General features: G+C 38.3%; 1 protein-coding gene across 13 annotated transcripts in view; it reads left to right on the forward strand.

Annotated features, from left to right (window-relative positions):
- The window catches only part of JAKMIP1 (janus kinase and microtubule interacting protein 1), a 281,939-nt gene that overhangs the window by 68,220 nt on the left and 201,018 nt on the right, over nt 1–12,701 (forward strand). The window lies entirely within an intron of this gene.

A 12,701-nucleotide genomic window follows, 5' to 3' on the forward strand; every position in this document is an offset into this window, starting at 1 on the left:
CTTAACTAGAATGTTTGGAGATATTCTTTGGGTTACAAGACATTTCCAAAGAGCGGTTCAAGGGGGCTTCCCTTTAATTCCATGTCTCCACCTTTGGAATTAGAGCAGATTGCACTAGAATTTCTAAATACAATTACCAAGTTTCATGGAGCTTAGAGTAAACAAGTAGTGTATGCACAAGAGGATATAGTTGTGTGTGTGTAAAACATGTTCTCCTCCTTCTGCAAACATGTTGATCACTTGCTTGTAGCAACACTAAGTCATATTTTATAAACATCAGAATCGAAAGGGAAGGGATCATTTATGCTATTGCAGTACAGCAGTCAGAGGATCTCGTGGGATAAAGTGATGACTTACTTTCTGTTACCTTCTGGGTGAAATAGTACCAATAAATATCAGGTACCTTACAGATAAATTTTATTTTTGCCCCAAATGTTGCTGTTTGGGTTGATATTTAAAAATCGATGATAATTAGGTAGCTAAATCACACATATTGTATCCAGTAAACCTTAATTAAGTTATTTTTTGAAATTTTAAAGACAATTTATCCTTTGTATGTCAGGTGTTCAGTGATCTGAAGTGAATTAACTTCGAACCCATCAAATTCAAAACACAAGAACTTTTCCAATGTTCCAGTCTAAAGTTTAATTGAATTTTGTTTGTTTTATAACAGCTGTTATGCTTTCAGCAAAAAAGTTGCCATAGTCAAAGAATACTGTGAAGAATCCCACAAGGATTTTAAAAAGCTGCTAGGTTAACGTTGATTATATGATGACAGAAGAAACAGTGTGGATTTGCTCAAGGTGATACATGTGGAAATGAAGAATTCTAATGTCTGCTAGATTTTAAATTATAATGGAGACATGCAACCTGGTGAACAGCTTACTTCAAGTCTGAGGGTCGTGCTGAACCATAATGAACAAACCCAACACCCTGACCTATTAGGTGATCACACAGAGGGTGGTAATTAGTGCTCTAATGCCATCACTACCACGTAAATGGTAATGTCCACAGCATTAGTCGTCTGGAGGCTTACCTTTTAACGAAAGGAAATCTGTGCCAGAAATACAAGTTCAAAGTATACACCTATTAATTTTAACCCCTTTAAGGACTTTTAAATGACATGATATTAAAAATGTTATATTTTCCTTGTTTAGAGAGAAGATGCGTAAGAACTACCACGTTGTTGGTCAAAAAAATTTTTTATGTGTATATGTATTTTTATACATATTTAAGTATATATATAAAACATTTAAATATGTATAAACTATTGATATGTAGAGAAGGACTACGTATAAGCCAGCTAAATTGTATCTAAGGTCTACATCCATTTCACATGGCTTCTTCAATATATTTTATCAGCAACATGTACACTTCTGCTGATGGTTGCGCTTTCCTTGACTTTATTGTTCCATTGCCCCTAATAAATATGGATACTTTGATGCCGTAGCATGCGTATGTTAGTTCCCTTTTTCTGGTATATCTTTGCTGACTCAAGCAGCAGTCAATTTCGTCTGAAACTTTATTTACTGGGAGATGTTTATATAAATATGCAGTAAAGACAGGGTGGTATAAAGCCAAATGATTTATCAAATGTGGGAAAACCAAAGAAAAAAACAACAAACATACCTGAAACCAGACAAAGATTTTTCTCAAAACTTTTCTGTTCAGCATTCAAGTTACAGCTAGCAAGGCAATGCAGAAATTTTTTTTAAAAAGCTCGTTATTTTATGCTTTGTATTAAAGGTGAAGTTATAAAGAAAGTGAAAAATAAATTATTACTTTTAACTGTCAGGAAAACAGATCAGACCATAGTTAGTATTGCAGATAATTTTATGTGAGATAAACTATCTTAACTGAATTGTGAATAAAAAATATTTGGTTCAATGTTGTTTGGTATTGCAAAGAATTTGACTTGATATTTCCTGACACAATATTGGAAGAATATTAATTTCAAAGTTAAGTTGTTATAGAGCAAACAAATTTAAAGCAAGTCTGCACTTCTCCTGGAACTGTTTTTTTTTCTCTCTTTTTTTTTTTTCAAATTTAGTAGGGTAACAGTATATTAAAAAAAAAAAAGGAGGGGGTGGGAAGGAGGTTTGTGAGGATGAGCCAGAAAAAGAAGGGGAAGGGGGAGAGTTCACTCTGCACAGGTGTGGAACTGGAGAACAGCCCTGAGCTGCAGTTAGGGATGCTGAGCTTGAACTTTATGAGATGGCCAAGTAAAGTAAGCTGACCTAGGTTACTGCTGACAGGCCAGCAAGAATTTGAAGCTCAGTGTATGTCACAGAGATGAGAGCTGTGAGGAACTGCTTTGTGGAAATGTTAGAAGAGGGTTTGTGTCTGTGCCTGGTCCCCACGCTCATGTTCCTGGAAGGCGGATATTTTGCACGTTTGTATGAACAGATCTGCGAAACACCAAAGGGTATGTCCCCTATGTGCCGTGCCCCTCCGGCTGGCTCCTCCCCTGTCACTGCTATGGAGCGTGACTGTTTGGCTGGTATAATGCCCATTCCAGCCTAAGTTCCTGCGGACCTTTGTGAACACTGACTTAGTGCTTTGGTGGGGTCACGGTGTCTGGGAGTGCGGGACCAGGATGTTAGGCATCCCAGAAACAGACTTTTCCTGCCGCATCTGCAGCCATTTCTAAACAGTGTTTAGTGACAGCATCCTGCTTTGGTGTATAGCGTGTGTCAATGTGTATATGTAAATTTTTGTGTGTGTAGAGTATAAAAAGGTGTGAGGAGAGGAAGAAAAAAGGATTTCAGACACCAGGCTTTGGGAGGTGTGTTTCTACTTTTGATTTATTTACTTAGTGGAACAAGATTATTTTCTCTAATGTGTCTTGAGAAACCCATGACAGCCATAGTTTTAGGACACTCAGATTTTCACAGCTGGTAGTTCCAGCTCCTGCTAGGAAAGCTAGAAGCTGAACTTCATGGTGTAAAAGTGAAGGCAAAACTCTGTTAAAATATTACTCGGTGGATTCCTGCCTTTCTGTTCCTTCATGACCAATAGTGCTCTGACATTTTTTCCTCAATCCACGTTTGCAGATATTTACTCCTCCAGAAAGGACAGTGACTCCTTAAACTGGCAAGGCAATGTTTGCAGGTAGGGGCGCTCACCAAGCTTTCGCTAAATCCAGATGATATCAGTGGAAGAGTTAGACAAGGTCTTTGTCATGCAGTCTTTTAATCAGGTCTGAAACACAAGGAGCAAACTTCAAAGGCCAGTTTATGCTGAGCTTAGAAGACTTGTTCTGACTTTAATTAGATATATATCAGCCAGAACATCTCTAGAAGAAAAGGTATTTAATACTGATGGCATTCAAAGGATATTAATATGATGAGGAGGATGGAAAGAAGTGATGACGTTTTTGTCTCTTGTGGAAAAGAGAGAGAGAGAGAGTTCATCCTCCATAGAACATGAAAATGGAAGAGGATATAGGGCAGAGGGAGAATATAATCCAGCATATAAAAACATATCTGTATTGAATTTGTATTTTTGGTATCCAGTAGTCTTAGACTTTCTTTTATCCATGTGAGGTGTGACTTTGGTTCTTCTGTTGAATTAAAGAAGAAGCAAAAATGTCAAAGCCTTTGCTCTTTCTGTGCATAGCAGTAACTGAAACAGGGCTTGATGTGTTCAGTCTTAGTGAATGAAAAATCTGTGGTAGATCAGTTGCACTTATCAACGTTTATTGATTGCCTATTTTAAGAAATATCACTAGGTCTTTGCATATCTGGATACATAAATACCTTTTGACTGGTAGATGCATTTTCAGTAATAGTTGCAAAATTTTATATGATCTGTTGTGAAGTGTGCCACTGTCAGATATTAAATCCTCATGGTATAGACATCTGAAGAATTCAGTCTGGTAAATAACTGGACAGGAATTAAACGAGAACTGGAATTTAACAACCAGCGTGCTTACACATTACTGCATCTCTGCAGCATTCTTCCTTATGATGCTCTTGGCAAAATGGCTGGAGAGCAATGTCACTCCATCGCTGGGTAATTGTTGTGTAAAGGCAAGTACCTGAAGAGCGTTTGGATTGATTTCTTCTCCCATCCTCCATTACCATGATTTTAATTGGAAACAGCTCTTTGTTCATGGAAAACTAATGTGAAGTCCTTTACTGAAATACAGTGATGTCTTTGTATCAAACAGTGCCTGTTTCAAACTGTTACCCTTGTCTTCGTTTAATTGGACTTGCCGAGGTTTCTGGGAGAATGAAACTTCTGTCATCTCCTCCTGCGAATCACTTTAATGTGCTGGCTCTGAGTAGAAAAATCTCCCTTTTATGAGTAGGTGGAATAATATGCTCGTGGAATTCTGATATTTATTAAATTTTAAGTCTTTGTAGAAACCTGGAAGAGAACACTGAGCAGCACAGAATTTGCAGATGTACACACACGTGTCATTTTTACAATCGTGATGAAGTCTTTATTGAGCACGGAGGATCTGTGCACTTTATAGCTGCTGTGTAACTCTGAGAAACGTGGATACTTGTAACTTTGCTGTTAGAATTGAAGTGTTTACTAATATACTACAGACTGAACACCAAAGAGGTTGCTCGATTTGTGTCTTAACAGAGCTAATTGATGCCGTTAGGTACAGAAAGTGCAGCTTTTCTCCCAAGGCAGGGTTAGCTGCTGTGCTGCAGTCCAAGCACATTCAACTCTGCTGCCCTGAGTCGTTTTCACAATTTTTGCTGACTCACGGAGTGACCTTGAGTAAACCTCTTCCGTTGGCATACGCTGTCTGCAAAGGAGAAGGACTAGCAATGGCCGGTGTAATTATTCTTGGGTGATGAGTTCTGTGAAACTGCAGATTTGATGTAAATGATATGGTTTGTTTCATGTTTTATTAGTGATAGACACTATGTGTTTGTAGTGAAAAGGAAAATTGGGAGTATGTGTCGAGGGACAGAAAGGAGACAACTTGGATGGTGGTTGATAACTAGATGATAGGTGGGGTGTTGGACTGGTTTATCTTTGGCTTCCTTGATTTTAGAGTACATGCTAGTTGATCCTGCAACTCTGATTCAAAGTCATTAAGAGGGCTGAGTTTTAGAAAGCAAAAATAATAGTAATAAGAGCTAGTGCTGAAATTTTAAAATCTCCCAATTTAATGTTACTCCTAATTTGGCTAGGTGTGACTTTTTGTATGCATACATGTCTGTGCTTGGGAAGGTACATCTTACGGACTCAGAAAGAGATAGTAGCGTTGTGGTGGACAGTCTCTGTTATGGGTCTTTGGCATTCTATCTGCCTCCTCCTGACAGATAAATTTATCCTGTTCAGACAGAATATGTTCTAGCTTTCAAAATCATTGGCCTGTTTCAGATAGCTACTCTTCTTCCAGGTATTTGTATCAAATTAGTGGAAAAGTTGAAGGGAAACACTATGTGACCCTACAAGATCTTTATAACTTTGTAAAGCAGAAGCTTATACTTTTCCAGTTGTTCACGCGTACCAGCTTCCAGCTGGCAAAGATCTTTGGCATAGCACTTGGCTCTCATTTTGGATGGAATTTAAAATGTACTGATTTCAAATTTTCTTTTATTGAACAACATATATGAGACTGCTGGCACCTGCAAGGATCTGGCTTTTTAAGGGTCGGACTGCAATAGAGCTGCAAGAAAAGTTTTTTGAATAGTTGTCAAAACCTCAGAAAAGTAAAGCACGTACCACCAAGTATCAGTGTTGTGACACAGTGCAGATTTCTTCTGAGTATGCCAGGCAACTGAAAGTGAATGTTGTTATTTGTAGCAATAGTCGCATGTGACTGTTTCCAAACTCTTGCTAAATACTGACGTGAGTATTTCTCGCTTTTTAATTAATCGTATCAGAGTCAGTTAAGCTAAATGAGTAAATTCTAGCCTTTGCATAGGGGTTTTCAGGGTTAAGGTGCAAGAAACAGACTTCAGGTTGTTCAGGCTTAGGAATCCTGTTGTTTCTGTACAGGGCCACCTGTATGTATTTGCTCCTACCCATATAAATGCTAAATGAATGTCATACATAGAATCATAGAGTCACAGAGTGGTTTGGGTTGGAAGGGACCTTTTAAAGATCATTTAGTTCCAAGCCCAGTGCCGTGGGCAGGGACACCTCCCACTAGACCAGGTTGCTCAAAGCATTACTTATTTATAACCTGCATGAACTACTGAGGCAAAATAACAAATCAACAAGCCATATGTGAGAGAAGCTAGGAGGCCTGGATAGCCTAATAAATCTTGCATTAGACTTAAGTTTAATAAATACTAGGCACCGAGGTGCACCAGTGGAAAAATCAGAGTTCTTTTTGGAAGCCAAAACCTTTGCCTTTCCATCATATGAAGGACTTTGCACATATAAATATGTGTAATTGCTTTCTCAGTGACAGATATATGAAGAATCCTTGTTCAGCCTTTAAAACTGCAAAATCTCTAATATCTGAAATAGTGAGGAAGAGAGTTAGTCCATGAGTAAGCTTATATTCCCTCTGAGGGCCAGTCTAATTGGCAATCTTGCATCAGTAATCTTGATCCCTTTGATAATGCGGTGCTGAACACTGTGTGTGGGAGTGGGGAAGAAAAATAGCCTTGCAAACCTTCATTGCTCCAGACTATGTCTTTGAGCAAGCTGTATAAGAGCGAGACAAGATAGCTTCAATTGCTGGGTCAATCCAGGACACAGAAAATGATATTCAGCATCTTGAAACTGATCTGGAAGTAAACTACTGCCAATAGAGGGCAATGGCACAACATCTCCCTTCACTCCTACCCCAGTCCAGGGATGAGCCAGTAGAGTCTGTGCGGGCTGAACTCCCTACTGGTGCATCACCAACCAGACAGGGCAAGAGACATTAAGCCAAGGAACGAGATTTGCATAGAACTGTTTTTGAAGCCTGTGCAAGGCTGGGTACTCCCCCTGGATCTATTTATCAGGCAGAAAAGGCTGTATAGAAAGTGTGTCGGATTGCATTGCTTTGTTCTTAGAAGTTCTTGAGTAAACTCACTGATGTTTAAGACTGCATAAAGAAAAGAATATTCCAGCAAACTTCTTAATGCACTCAACACTGCTCCTGCGGAAGTGCTACCCCCCCCCCCCCCCCCCGATTTTGTCCTTTGCTGTAAATGATGTAGTATGGATGGCTCTAGAACACTTCGACATTCCTGTCTCTGTTGCATTTGTATAAGTCCTATGGTAACACAAACATTAATGTTATACATGTAAAAGGATGGTCAATTTTTGCAAGGTCTAAGAAGCCTAAGAGCTATTAGCTGTATAGAACCTATCTAGAAGCTAATTTGGGTGAGGGAGGGAGTCTCGGGGGGGAGAGCCTCCAGGAAGCAGGTTGGCTCCTTTGAGAGACTTGGGAACAAAAAGAACCCACAAACTTGTGTAAACAGGCTGAGGGGTGTCACCAGTCTCAGCCTCCAGCAAGGAAATCTGAGTCAGGGAAAACATTCTATGGTTTGTTTCGGGTTTTTTAATGTATGCAAAGACTGGTTCTTAGTGTGAATGAGGCTGTGTAGACTCTGGCCATGCTCACTGAAAGCTCATTGAACCTGCTTTTTAAAAACATTAACATGCCTAATATTTAATGAATACAGAATGTCTTTCATTACTTTTAGTTAATTATTGGTAGTCTTTAAGGAGATAATTTCACATAGATAGCTCCCCCCCCAATTACTACTTCATCCCAGTCATCTTAATTACTGAGAAAGTTTTTGTATATCTTTATTACACATAAGCACTGTGTAACATAGAGAATATAGTTTTGTCTACTTTTGCACATGAAAGTAACTGTCTTGCAGTTTTCACACCATATTTGTCCCATAAAATCTAATACTGTAGTTAATTTATTTTCCAAGTGTGTTTTATGGTGTTAACTTAACTGTACAGACAAGTCACACTCGCATTCTTCTGAAACACCCGCCTAAGAATTCCTATGGCTTCCTACTTCAGAAAAAAGAGAAAGAATAGGAAGGTTTTTCTTTGCATTGAAAATGCAATTAAAACAACAAGGTGGCAGGAACGATATCAATTCCTAAGAAAGCACTGTTGTGTGATGCACTGCCTAACAGCCGTTTGTAGGCCCTCCATCTGGGGACTGTGGCATAGTAATCCTCAGTAAGGCAATGTAGAACAACACAGAAATAAACATCAATTGTTGACCTATTTTTGGTAGTCCACCATTGCTGACAGAAGTTTATGTGAATCCCAAGGAGCGACTTGTTATGGGGATGCCAAAACAGGAAGCTATAATGTAGAGGAGGCAGGAAAGTGAGTGACTACTTTTATGTCTGTCATTTTTTCTAGTATCCAAATAAAAATTCTGTGTTTCGTCCACCAAAGACATATTTTACAATAAAAACAACAGATTGAAACAGATCAGGATAGTTTCCAAAAGTGTTGCTGGTAGTCATCAGAGAAGTATTTGTAGGCAAAAACTTACTGCTTATCATGTTTTTGATTTCTGCTATATCAACGTCAAAGTTGATATTAAAAACAAGAACTAGGAAAAAAATCCGAAAGTCATTCTGTCCTCTCTAAGTTTGTTCACTATATATAGAATGGAATGGCGGTTGCATATTTTGCTAAGTGTATGTTGCTGAGGATATGGAGAATGGTCTGTAAATGTCACGTCACAGTATTTCCCTCGCTGGCAAGTCTTGGTGTTGAAAGGGGGTGCCGCCGTGGCGTGATCTGTGCTTTTTCTGCCTTGGGCCATGACGCATTCAGAGTGTTTTACATTGAAGCTTCTGTTTAGATTGCTTTCTGGTGATCCTTTTAAATACCACTTTTTTTTTCTATTTGCTCTCAGTGCAGCCGCAGCAGAAGGCAGCACATTTTCTGGTTGTAATATAGCGTGTCAGCGGGGAGACTGAATGGGTAAAGGAGAGAGCAAGCGATGTCTACAGTATGCAACTGTCTGTTGCTGACATGTTCTGGCTGTCAACATGTCAAGTCCCATTCATGAAGGGCTGCATCTATGCTGCTTTTATTTATGCGTAAATAAATTCTTTGCTCTGCTGGAAATCCGAGGGAATCTGGTATCAAAGTAAATATCACATTCATAGAAATCAAAGACTAGAGGCAAGAATGGAAAGATGCAGTCTTCTTGCATGTAATTTGTATGCCTGTCAAATATATGTCTTACTGACAAGTTGTAAAACAAATTAATATTATGGATATTAAGCATTAGGCTGGAAAACAAGGCACTGTAGTAAAATGTCATGGGTTTTTGTAAAGAAGTATGCTTTTTTAGTACTTAAACATTTGGTGATAAGAAGGAACCCCTTCCCTCCCTCCTCTGACTGTCGATTAGAAGAACTTCTGACAAAAAGCCAGTGGTAATGTACATTCCCGTTACAAAGCATTTGCCAAGCAAGATTTCTAGCAACTCCTGCAGAGAACTCACAGATGTGCTCAGCACTGTATTCCCAAGGGAGTTGCCTTTTATTTGGGTCGTTCTTGTCACTGCCTACCATGTTTTATGCTTACTCATCTTAAAACCAAAAAGCTTTGTTTCCAAAATGTCTTCAAAATGTGGATCAGCTGTACAAGGACATAGGGAGGGCTTTCAAAATATTCAGGGAAACTACTTTGCTGTTACCGCATGCTAAGGATGTGATTGTTGTTTATTTTATTTTTCTGCTCTGAAGATTATAGTTGGACCCTGCCTGTTGCTGTTTGAGATGTGGAGGACAGGAGAAAAGGTTAATACCCCTCTTCTATGCAAAAAGGAGTTCTGAGATTCCTCCCCACACCTTGTGGTCCACAGACCCTGGGTTTATGGACCGTATATGACATTACCCCAATTGTCCTCAGCTGTTCTACTTTCCAAGAAGAAAGCTAAAACATCTGTCCACGTTAGTAATTTGTTTTTAAGACCTTCTGCAAATAATGCAGTAACTCTGTTTAAGAGTTAAAATGGACGAAGATGTCCCATGTAAACAGGTCTGGCTAAAATATCTGAGAATCTCAGTGCTTTGCCTATTTTGAGAATTTAAAGGGTGGAGGTTGGCATCAGTGTTTACTCTCTAACCTTTAAATTTATGTTGCTCTCAAGATACAGTGCTACCAGACGTGATGGAATGGTGTATGAGAAACAGAATTTTCACCAAAGATTCTATGTATTTAAGTTTGTAGTTAAAAAACCCAAACAAACAAACAAACGTGGATGCTTTCTGTCTTTTCCTAACTATTTGGAAAGTGTTGACAGACAAGTGTTGCAAGTCATTGCTGTGTAAAGAGACATAAAACCTTCATTTTTATAACACTGAAATTTTGTCTAGAGAGCTGTTATATAACAACATAACTGAATCAATTTTCTTTATTTAGCATGCATTGCCATAACTACAGGATACGAATATGTTGGTGACTTCATTACATTGAGTGAAATTAGTAATTTATCAAACATTAGCTCATCTGTCAAATTATTTCTATAATAGTTCCAGTTCTTTGAGGAGTTTTTGGTGTGCATGATGTATTTTGAGTTCTGAATGAATTTAAACAAGTGTGGTTTATGCTCTGTTTGTTTGTAGATTAGCAGATATATTTGCACAGCAACAGCTTCCCCTCTTTATCCTGCCCATCCTGCCATTAGAAGTAGATTTAGCTTAGCAGTTACTGGAAATGAGAAATTAAGTATCCAATTATTTTAAGTTATTTTTGTATTACCGTATATTGTAAGAAGCTATAGGAAGATTCCTGAAGGATTATTGGGTTGTAGGTTTCCAGTCGTTGCTGGTAATTCGTTGTGAATAGCACTCTAACAACTTCTAGTGACTGGTGTAATTAACTGTTTCAAATATGATTTATTGCCAGTTAGTCGTCTTTTTTAATCTCACTCATATGCTATGCCACTGAAATATCCACTTTAAAAAATAGATATTGTCACACTACTATACTATTTTTACTACATGTGCTATTGTTACTGCAACTTGAAATTGCAGGTTCTAGATCTATGTTTCATCCTTCTCTCACAACTTACGTAAACACTGTTCTTTTTATATTGGGAGGCCACCTGGCCAAAAATATTGTTAAGATACTTTTTATTTCCAAATTTACCAGAGAATTTAAATACAACTGTTAATCTTAATGATGAGTTTTCTTGAACCTAGGAACTTTTCCTTTAGAAGAATTGGTATTGCAGAATGAATAGATCTGCTGAAACTATAAGTACATTTTTGAATATAGACAACTTACCTGGATAACTTGTGAATTTGAAGTTGTGCATTTTCTGAATTTTTTCTTTTGAGTCTGCTGGGTATTGTTCTATGTTGTTGTCATCTTACTGGCCTGATTGCTGTATTTACTTCTCTTTGACAAGTAAATTCTTGCTTTCTCTTAGATGTTTCTACATTTACATGTTGAAATGGGAAAACCTTCTCTTTCTCTGTTATTCGAATGCATTCAGGTTGCTTCCTGGAGGCTAGAAGAAAGCAAAAAAATGTTGGTTTAGGTGGAATAACAATATTGGAATATTTATGAACCAGGCAACTCAAAAAAGACAGGGTGATGATGAAGATAGGGTGAAGTCACATGTATCTGATGTCATAAAAAATAGAGGCTTTTGGCCTCCCTCTCTCCCTGAGGAGGTTTGTCACTATATAAGTAAATTGAATTCCTCTTTTCCAACCTTCTGTGCCACTTAAAGATGCCAACTAAGCTGTTTCAGCACTTTAATCTTCTGTTGTGATCTGGCCCTAGCTGTACTTTCATCCTCTTCAAAAGTATTCTCTCACAGCAGTGAATTTGGCCCTAAGGAAATGAGTGTGCAGATTTTTTTTTTTTTCTTTCTCCATTAAATACTGCCTAGATGACTGTCTTTATTGAACAAATAAGCTGGTAAGTTATTCCCTGAGGATTTAGTTTTTAAGCCACTAACAAAAGAATCAACTCGCTAACCCTAAACAAACCACTAGAAATGAGTGCAATACTTCCCAGCAAAGGAAATCGTTTAGGAGTTACATTTTTGGGACTGATACCATTGGATGCAAGCCTGACGTATTTTATGTGAAGTACAGCTTTTTGTGAAGGCTTGAACCATGTGCATGATAGCAGCTGTACCCATCGTGTTTCAGCGCAGTTCAGACGGGATGTCCCATCTGACTCCCAGCTCTCTTGCCCAAAAGACGGGGAGCTCGGTCGGTTCTGTGTCGTGTCTGCCAGCCTTCTGCTTTGGAGACCCCAGTACGGCCATGTCTGCGCTAGACATCGCTCGCATTTGTTTGGCTTGTCCAAATCATTGATACTCAATCAGCGACTCACACTTTAACACAAAAGGCACACTATGAGAAGATTTGTTACTGAAGAGACTTACTCTTCCGCACACCACAGTGTAAATAAAGGTGTTGTTGTAGGTGTACAGAGACTCTAGGAAAACAGAGGTAGACCATGCTTATTAAGGAACTTGACTTTCTGCTAGTCATTAAGCTTTCAGAGTGCTGTTTTTCATAAAGATATCTCTATAAAGATAATTTTATTTCCATAAAGAGACCTTTTTCTGTGCAAGTTAAATATCAATCCGAACTGCTGTAGTGTGTATCAACAAAAATTTGAATGCTTCTGTTGTTTCCTCTTGTGATCAAAATATGTTGAAATACTATCAATAAATACGAAGTGAAAGAAATCAAGGCTCTGTGCATCTCTTTTGATTGTTTTTTTTTTTTCAGAGAGGAAATTGTCATCATTAGCTTCGCTTA

Source organism: Opisthocomus hoazin, chromosome 5 (genome assembly GCF_030867145.1).
Source record: "Opisthocomus hoazin isolate bOpiHoa1 chromosome 5, bOpiHoa1.hap1, whole genome shotgun sequence".
Lineage (NCBI taxonomy): Eukaryota > Metazoa > Chordata > Aves > Opisthocomiformes > Opisthocomidae > Opisthocomus > Opisthocomus hoazin.